Source organism: Sarcophilus harrisii, chromosome 4 (assembly GCF_902635505.1).
Source record: "Sarcophilus harrisii chromosome 4, mSarHar1.11, whole genome shotgun sequence".
Classification (NCBI taxonomy): Eukaryota; Metazoa; Chordata; class Mammalia; order Dasyuromorphia; family Dasyuridae; genus Sarcophilus; species Sarcophilus harrisii.
This window is the reverse complement of record NC_045429.1, coordinates 233,277,004-233,286,740: the sequence shown is the minus strand read 5'-3', so window position 1 is coordinate 233,286,740 and position 9,737 is coordinate 233,277,004. Positions and strand designations below refer to the sequence as shown.

Below are 9,737 nucleotides of genomic sequence, written 5' to 3'. Positions count from 1 at the left end.
TGCCCTTTGGACATTGTTCCAAATTGCTCTCCAGAATAGTTGGTTTACAATTCCACCAATATTTCATTAGTGTCCCAGTTTCCCCACTTCTCTCCAATATTTATCATTTTCCCTTTTTTTTGTTATATTAGCCATTCTGATAGGTGTGAGTTGGTACTGCAGAGCTGTTTAACTTGCATTTCTCTAATCACTTTTTCATATGCCTATAGATAGCTTTGATTTCTTCATTTGAAAACTGCCTGTTTATAGCCTTTGATCATTTATCAATTGGGGAGAAAACTCACCTCTTTAAAAAGTATTACATTTAAACTAAACCTAACTAAACTTTAGTTATATTAACACATATAATTTGATTTAACACATACTTCACTGGATCCATGATCTTATTGTGGGGTCATATTTTAAATGGCTTAAAAACTTATAAGATTTTAGTTTTTTATAGTGTCAACTATCTAATTAAATTCACTACTGAAAGTGAATTTAATTTCAGAGTTTTCAAAGAGTAAATGACTGAGATATTAGTGAACTACTGAAAATATTATGTTTAGAATGGATATGAAATAAAAGCTCTAGCTGATATGATTCCATAATGTCATTTATACTTCTCAAGCCTATGTTTATTATTAATCTTCTTATAAGGTTTAATTCTAATTATAGTTTAATTAAACATTTCCTGTTTAGTGATAGCTCCTCATTTTCCTTATTTGTTCCAAGAAATTTTAAGAGTGGAGTCCAAATACTTCCAACTCTTTCTGTTTCTTAACATGAGAGGATTATTTTTAACAATAATTTTAATAAAATAATTTTATTCAAGTCTTTTCCTACCAATATATATTATGCTTACACAGACAATAATTTTACAAAGACATTTAATAATGCAAAAATTTTATAAGATTTATGATGATTCTAGATATTTAGTTTAACTCTTTTACTGCTTTCATCTCCTTACATTCAGATCAATTCAATTCAATCAACAAGTATTCAATCTCTCCTGTAAACAGTACCTTGGGCTAAGTGATATGAATACAAAGACAAAAACAATTCCATTCTACTGGGGAATACAAAGTGGATAATGATAAATAAGTACAAATTTAGTTAGTATTCTCTGTCCTATCCCAGAGCCAGCTGCTACTTCTCCTGCCATCGGATAGGGCCTGTGTTCCCCACCTTGCAAGTTGCCTGTCACTAGAGCTCCAATTCCATTTAACCACTTAACACCAATTAGTTTTTACAAACATGGATATTTATTTCAAAGTTGTTTTAGAAATAGAACATTTTGGGATATACTTAGGATTGGATTGTTTCTCAGGTCACAGGCCTTGGAGAGAAGACTCCAAGACTTCTTTCTCCCTTCACAGTATTATTCCTCACCTAACACTTTTAATGAAAGGGGTCAAACGACCAAAGCAAGTTGAAAGAGAATGATACAGCTAAATGACATGACTAACAAGATGGAAGACTAAACATTTTCTCTGATGCTCATGACCTCTCATCACTTCTCAAAATAATAATTGTACCGAATATAAAGCAATTTCAAGTGTCTCTATGGTCTAGTACAGAGGTATCAATCATCACATCACCAGTAAGGCAGAAATCAGATTAAATGTAATAGGGAAATTTTTAATAAAATAAATAAAAATAAAATTCAACATAATTTGTGGTATCAATATGGATCCTACTTCCTTTTTGCCTACAAACATGCCCATTTCTCCTCAATCCTGAAATTTGAATCCTCTACTCTGACTAGCTAAAATCCCACATTTCTCCATCTTTTTATGGCTTTTATAAGCTCTTTAAGAAGGTAGTCTATGATATGTGCCTCTACTTTCTTTCTTCTCCTTCTTTTAACACCCAAAGTTTCTGACCTAATTATTCAACTGAAATTTCTCTCTTCAAAGTTACCAATGATTTCTTTTTTTTTTTTTTCCTTTTTACCTTGTTATGCTTCTCTTGAGTTCTATATTTGAAGGGCAAATCTTTTGTTTAGCTCTTTTCATCAAAAATAAATGCAATTCACCAGTTCCATTGAATGTTTGTATTCCTCCTTGAAAGAAAATGCTCAGTTTAGCAGGGTAATTTATTCTGGGCTGCATTCAAGTTCCTTCACCTTTTGAAATATCAGATTCCAGGCCTTTCCATCCTTTAAAGTGGAAACTGCTAGGTCCTGAGTAATCCTTATTGTGGCTCCTCGGTATTTGAATTGTTTCTTTCTGGTTGCTTGTAATATTTTTTTCTTGGTTTGATAGTTCTGAAATTTAGCCATGATATTTCTTGGGGTGGCCAACACTGCTGTAGGTTTCTGTAGATTCTTCCCCATAGATTCTCCAACTTATGGAGTCTGCATCGCCCGGGGCTCTGCGCTATCTGCGCTGGTGTATGTGCTCAGCTGCTTGTGCTTAGCTGCCTTCTTCCCATTTCCTTTTGAAACAGACCTTTTTCTGGTGATCTTCGAAATTATCTTCTGCTGATAATCTGTTGCACTCCCAATATTTGTGGATTCTGCTGATCCAGAGATAATTCAGAGGCTGGATTTGCTAATTAGTCTGAGGGTTGCAGGAGAAGGTCAAAAAGAAATGTGTGTCCTCTCCACCATCTTGGCTCTGCTCCCTGAAGTGGATTTCTTTTTCTTTTTTTTTTTTTAAACCTATGATTTCTTAATTGCCAAATCTACTGGCCTTCTCTCCATTCTTATCTTTATTAACCTCTTTTGCAGCCTTTTACATTATGAAATATCCTCTTTTCTCTTACATTTTCATTTCTCTAGATTTTTTTTGTGACACTACTTTCTCCTGGTTCTCCTATCTATCTGACTGTTTTTTTCCAGTCTCTTTTGGTGGTTACTCCCACTAAATGTGGGTAACCTTTAGATCTCTGTCCTGGAACTTTTTCTCTTATCCCTCTATTAGTAATTTCATTAGGTCTCATGATTCCAGTTATGATCTCTATGCTGATGATTCTCAGATCTATTTATCTAGCCCTAATTTCTCTGCTGAACTCCAGCTCACATCTCTAACTGCCTATTGGGCATCTTGAACTGTGCCTCATAGGCATCTTAAACACAACATGCACACACACATAAAAAAAAAACAAAAAAAAATTATTGTTTTCTCCAAGCTGTCTCTTCCTCCAAATTTCCCTATTACTGTTAGTATTATTATTGACCCATATCTAGTCTATTGCTGTGCCCTGTCAATTTTACTTTCTTAACATCTTTCATATATTCTCCTTTCTCTCTTCTGACATTTTCTCTACTACATCTCATGGTCCAAGTTACAATTGTCTCCCCACTCTAGGCCATTATTGATTGATTGAGTCCTTACTCAGCTGTCAAAGTGATCTTGAAGTTCAGGTCCTACCCTGTCACTCCCTATTCAATTAATTCCAATAATTCTTTATCACCCAGTTTCTTAAACAGTGTTTCATGATCACATATGGGATCTAGTAACTGAATGTGGAAGTCTTGAAATTGTGGTTTATTATCAGTTTTATTTGTATATCTATTTTATATACCTATATACCCAGAGTCACATAAAAGTTCTTGTGCAAAAAAGGGTTGGGAGTAGAAAAAGTTTTAAGAAGCCCTGAGTCTATCATCTATAGGGTCACATATAAAAATCTTCCATTTGACATGACAAGTCTTTTCCATTCTTTCAAGTCTTTTTACACCTTACCCCTATGGACTCTCAGTGCTCCAATAACATAGTAAGGATTCTCTTCCTTGCTCTAGACTGATTTTTACTGACTATTCCTCATACCTAGAATTCTGTTCCTCCTCATTTCTATCACTTAGCTGCTCTGCCTTTCTATAAGTATTTACTAAAATCTTATCTTCTACAAGAAGCCTTTCCCAATCCCCTTTAATACTTATCTTGATTATCTCCAATTTGTGCTGTAAGAAGCCCATTTGTACATAATTGTTTATATGTTATCTCCTCATTAGAGTGTGGATCTCTTGAAAGCAGGATTGTCTTTTGTATCCTTACTTAATATTATACAGCAAATATACTTTAAATATTTATTTTATCTTGTGTGATTCTTTTCCAAGTCTTTCCATAAATCTGATTCTCTAGTTCATTTGAAACTTTGTGGATACAAGTGCTATACTTGCACTAGAGGGATCTTTGAAGTTACAGCTAGAGAAAATGCCAACTCTTTGTTTGATACATTATGCATCATCTGTGGAAAGGACTAGAATATTCCAATGAAGAGGAAAATTCACTTCTTTTACAATTTGTGAAACAAGGGAAGTATTTTTGGTTTTCAGTAAAGAAAACAAACAAACCCCAGAAAAAAATGTTTGGAGAATTTTTGCAGTGAAGAATTGATAGCTAGGAAACCAGGCTGATCTAGCAAAGGGACTGAGACTGAAGTATGTAACACATTTTTTTTTTTTTTTTTTCTTTCTGCTGTCAAAGCAGTCAATTTCTCAAGATGGGTTAGCTTCTAATGATTTCCTGGAACCTTTTATATTAAATGATATAAATACAATTATATACTTGAAATGTAGTTAAAGGGAAGATATTAGATAATATTTGTTTTGGGTTTGTTGTTTGGGGTTTTTTCTTTCTTTTTCTTTTTCTTTTCTTTTTTTTTTTTTTGCCATTAATCCTTTCCCTTAATATTTATATTTAACATTTACTTCCTGTTTAGCTGGTTTTAGATTTCTGTGGTTTCAGCAAATTGTTTCCTTTCTTGGTTTCTCTTCCTCTTTCTTCCTTCTCCTAGTTCATTCCTTATAATTTATGGTAGTAGGTTCTCCCTAAAGTACCTCATCTCCTCATTTGAATTTGCCTTTTTTGCCTAATTCCAGGAAGATATCTGTTAGAAGTAAAATTGACATTCTTCTTCATTCTTCATTTTACAAAAGCAATTTCTGTAGGTTTTAAAGAATTTTCTGAACTTTTAAAGTTGCCACTTTGATATATTGGGAAACAAATCTAATTTTCAAATGAAACTTATTTCTCTCTCTTTTTTTCCCCATAAAAACATTCAGCACTTTGGATGAATATATTTTCCCCAAAATGAAAACTTATTGCTTCAGAAGAACCATAATAATAATAGCTACATATATATAGCAGGTTACAAGTTAAAACTATTTTCCTACAAATTGAAAAATTACTTCAGAAGAACCATAATGATAATAGCTACACATATATAGCAATCACAAGTTAAAAATATTTTCCTACAAATTATTAAGAAGCCTGTGAAGCAATTCAGATATCACAATGTCCATTTGACAGATAAATCAACTAAGACTGAGCAGATGAATTACTTGACCAAGATCATTCAGTTAATGGAGAGTCAAATCTTGATCTCATTACACTGTGCTATGGTAATTCTGATAAAAGTCTTTTCAAAGCAATGTCTATTTAAAAAGCCTTTTCTATGTTTTCATATTTAAATATTATTCTCAAACAAATCAGTTATGGAAAATCAAGACAAACTAAAAATAGGATAATACTTCTAAGTTCAAGGTTTTTTTTTTTGTTTTTTTTTTGTTTTTTTTTTTTTAAGGGAAGGGGAGTAAGCAAATAGAAATGCAACATTCGTACCCTCTGGCTCTTATAGAGACAAATAAATTTGAAAGTAGGCCACCAACTTCATATAAAAATCTAACAAAAGCAGAATTTCAAATACAGATACATTGTATCTGTGCAGTCACGTGTGTGTGTGTGTGTGTGTGTGTGTGTGTGATGTGTGTCTGTCTAGGGGCAGTTTTTTAGATGTTCTGGACAAGTTAAACAATGGAGTACCTAATAAACTTCAGGAGAAGCCTCCTTTCAGGAGAATATGAAGAGCCTCTCTCAGACTTCGTATTCAACTGACAGACCTCAACTTGTCTGTCCAGCTAGAAGAAAAACAAACAAAAAAAACCCCCTAAAACTAGTCAGTTCTGCTGAACTGCATTGATATACAGTACTTAATTACTATGCTAGGATACTGTGCCTCCCTTTTCTTTCCCACAACATTTTTGGTTTCCTTCCCAGAAACACTGACTTCTTTCTTTAAGCACATAGAGTTTTAGAGTTGGTAGACACTTGCTTTCTTGATGCTGGAAACTCAATAAAATGCGGAGGAAGCTTTTTCACAGTAGGAAATGCAGACTGGTTCTGTGGGTTTCTCCTTTTTTCTCTAACAATACTGTCTAAAAACCTGAGTTCCACTTCGAACCTTGTGGCTTACTCCTACCAAGGGAGACAGATCAATGATGTCTCTGGGCAAGTCACTTAATCTCATCCGTAAAATGAGGGCGATGGGATTGAATGACTGCTAAAATCCCTTCCAACTCTAACTCTGTGATCCTATAAAACTCAGCGATGACAATTGCCGAACACCGAGCTAGAAAAGAGGGGCGACCTTCTTCCCACTCTTGTAGCTCCTCCAAATCATTCATGCTCACAGCCTTTTGTGCCTGTCTATCAGATCAAGATTAGGGCTTTGGAGAACAGAAGCTGAGAAATGAGGTTGTGGAGCTTCGGGAGAGGACTGGGCAGGGCTAGCACGCCAGCTTCGGAGACTGAAGGGGGAGCCGAGGAGTGTGGACGCGCGGTAGCTCTCGATGACTGCCAGCTCCCCACACTTCCAGAGAGGAGCGCGCGCCTGCCTTTCCTCCACCCTCACCCCCCCTCCGTGCGCGTCCTCTTTTGTGCTCATTCCCCGAAAGTGACTCGCGCTCTTCTTTCCCTCCCCTCAAACCCGGAGCTGCGCGCCTCCTCCATCCCACCCCTAGCCCGCGGCGCCGGCGCCGGCGCCCCCGCCTCCTCGGGCTCTCCATACGGGTGACGTGAGCCGAGGCCGAGTTCCTCCCTCGGACTCTGTTCTGTGCAGCGGGCGGAGGGAGGGAAGAGAGAGGCGGAGACGGGGATCAGCTGCGTTGGGAGCAGGAAGTTGAGCAGGACCGGGAGCCGCCACCGCCACCGCCACCACCGCCGCCGCCGCCGTCGTCACCGCCTGGAGTCCAGCGCCAGCACCCAGTCTTTCTTTCCTCTGGGCAGCCCCTCAGTCCTTCCTTTTTTTTCTTTCCTCCCGGTCCGCCGCTATCGCGGCTAACCTGCCTCCCAGTCCAGGTGAGTGAGGGAAGGAGTGTCCACATAGAGGGGTCAGTTACGTGCCCCGGCCACCCAAAGAGGGTTTGGTCCCCGCGTTGTCTCCTTGGGCGCGGGCTGCTGTAGAACAGCATCGGGCCTCTCTGTCTATCCCACGGGCCCCCCACTCTCTGACCTGAAGTCGGGGCAGCTGCAGCATTGTCCTCTGTATCTGCAGGGAGTGCGGTAGGGGAGTTAGGGTCTCCCTTGGGAAAGGCGAGGTGTCACTGCCAAGACTCTCCTCCTTATCCTCGACCTCTAGAGAAGGAGAGAAAAGGGAGAAAGAAGAGGGCTGTTGCCGGGACGCGGGACAGTCGGCTCATTCTGTAGCTGTGGGTCCGGCCTGGGAAAGGGCGAGGTGCGGAAGGTAGGGAGGTGAAGACATAGCCTGGGAGGTTCCCCTCCATTCTGCTGGAACCACCTGCGGTATCTGCCCCCAGGATTGTCTCTGATGCTCACAATAAAAAGCAGGTACTGTTTAGGAGGGAAAAAAAATTAAAACTTTTCTTTGGAAGTTGATTAGGTAGCACTAAATAAATTCCTTTATGATTATCATTAAGAAAACGTCCTGTAATCAAGCCAAGGTAACAAACATTTATTGTTAAGCTCCTACTACGTGCCAGGAGCTGTGCTTAAGTGAAGGGAATAATAGAAAAGAGCAAAAACATCCCTATTCTTTAAGAACTCACAATTACATATACAGACAAGATATATACAGGATAAACTGGAGATATAATCTCAAAAGAAACACACCAATAATCTTTTATTTTTGGTAGAAAGATAGCTTTTTTTTTGATAAATAACTTAAAAAATTTGTGCCGTTTGTTTTAACCCATTTATTTCCGAATATATCATTCCTCTACCCCTATTCATCCATTCATCCATTCTAGCAAATCAAAAAAGGGGAAAAAAATGCATTTGAGCTTAAAACTAGTCATCATTTACCCAAGCTGTAGGCTTATGTATTTTTCTGCACCCATAGTTTCCTATCTATCCCATCAAAAATCAGTTTCAGTTTTTAACATTTTTCTCTGGTCTCCACTGAATTTTATTTTTTGATTAAATGACTAAAAAAATGCAAACATCTAGTAAATCTGTCATATAAATGAAACAATCAACTTTCATGAATAATGATATAATTGTGTAAATGATTAGGTAAAGAATTTTAAAAACCAAAACGATACTTAACATTACTCCAAAAAAATAGAAATTACTTCTAAAGAAATTTTATACTCCCTGAAGAATAAAAATGCCTTCTGTTGCAGTGATTTTGATTTCAGGGTAGTTGTAGTTCCACAATTTATTTTCCTGATGTTAATTAGCCACTAATGAGAATATACTGAATTTTATATTCATTAGTGTTCTCATAATACATGTTATGGAGAAAATATTTAAATACTAAGCCACAGGTGTTAGTGAGGAATACTATTGAAACTTACATAAGTTTTTGAAGCTGTTATGATTTGATGAGGGAGATAAAACATATCTAGTCAGAATTAATTAAGGATTTTTTTTTTCTTCTGGAGTAAATAAGATATTAGCATAACTTTTTAAATAAATGTGTTCTCAAGGTTTAACAAATTCCATTTGCAATAAAATGTGGATCTTGAACTGGGTTGGTAGTGGTCAGGATACAAAGGTTAACAGCAAAGGCTTTTTTTTTTTTCTTTCTTTCTTTCTTTCTTTCTTTTTTTTTTTTTTTTTTTTTGCACAAATTAACTGAATTTCAAGAGTTGTCTTTCTTGGACTGCAGTTTGGTGATTACGAGCTGTTCAGCAACATTATCATAATTCATTTATCAAGCAGTATAAATAATCAAGTGATGGGCAGTTGTCAGGGGAAGAAATAATAAAAGCATTAATCCATGTTTTTTGTAGATTTATTTTTTCAAGTACTAAACTAATTTTAGATAGCTCTTACACAGAAATTTACAGATAGAGTGGTGAATAAGGGTGCTTAACCTTTTGTAAATTTGGATGCTGAATTTTATATAAAACCTTTTCTTCTCCTACCCTTTATTTCAAGTACAGTTTAGAAACTGTTAAAAGTCAGTAATCTTTTTTTTTTTTTTTTTTGGTGGCTGGAGAGAAGGGAATTATGGTAGTGATATCAGAATAAAAAAGAAGGAAAAGAATATTAATGAAACATTAAAAATAGAAAAGAGAAGGATTTTTGGAAAGATATAAACAATGATTTCATAACTAAGATTAAATGTATTATATGCTTAAAGCAACTACATAGGGGATATTTGTGATTTTTTTATACAATTTTTGTCTTTTGTATTCATGTATAGAAATAATTATGTTTATTGTTATTTACCAAGTTCATAACGATAAAAAAGAAAATATAAAAACAATCATATATGAAAATATTTCTTTTGGAATATGCTGTTTTCATTATTTTCAAGATAACATAAAATAATTTATTTCACTTATTTCATTGGATTATATTTTAGTACCTATCATAAATAGGCCTAAAATATAAAAAAACAGTTTGAATGATAAAGTTTGTAAAAAACAGTAGTCAGGAAATGAGAGAGGCCCATTTCATCCTGTTGTGAATGGACTTAATGTGTACTGAATATTATGTCACCTATTGTTTAGACAGTTATGCTGTATTGAGGAACTAGATTGCCATTTCCTTCAACAACTT

At 36.0% G+C, this 9,737-nt stretch overlaps 1 protein-coding gene across 5 annotated transcripts in view; it reads left to right on the top strand.

The window, feature by feature from the left end:
* Nucleotides 1-6,692: 6,692 nt before the first annotated feature.
* MYO6 (myosin VI) overlaps nucleotides 6,693-9,737 on the top strand; it is a 192,988-nt gene continuing 189,943 nt past the window's right edge. For 2 of the 5 annotated variants that reach the window (XM_031964612.1, XM_031964610.1), the window contains exon 1: nucleotides 6,698-7,067. The gene's annotated coding sequence lies outside the window, so the exon portion shown is untranslated. Of the gene's footprint in view, nucleotides 7,068-9,737 lie in introns of all 5 variants that reach the window. The other 3 variants (XM_031964613.1, XM_031964609.1, XM_031964611.1) reach the window with 3 other exon arrangements.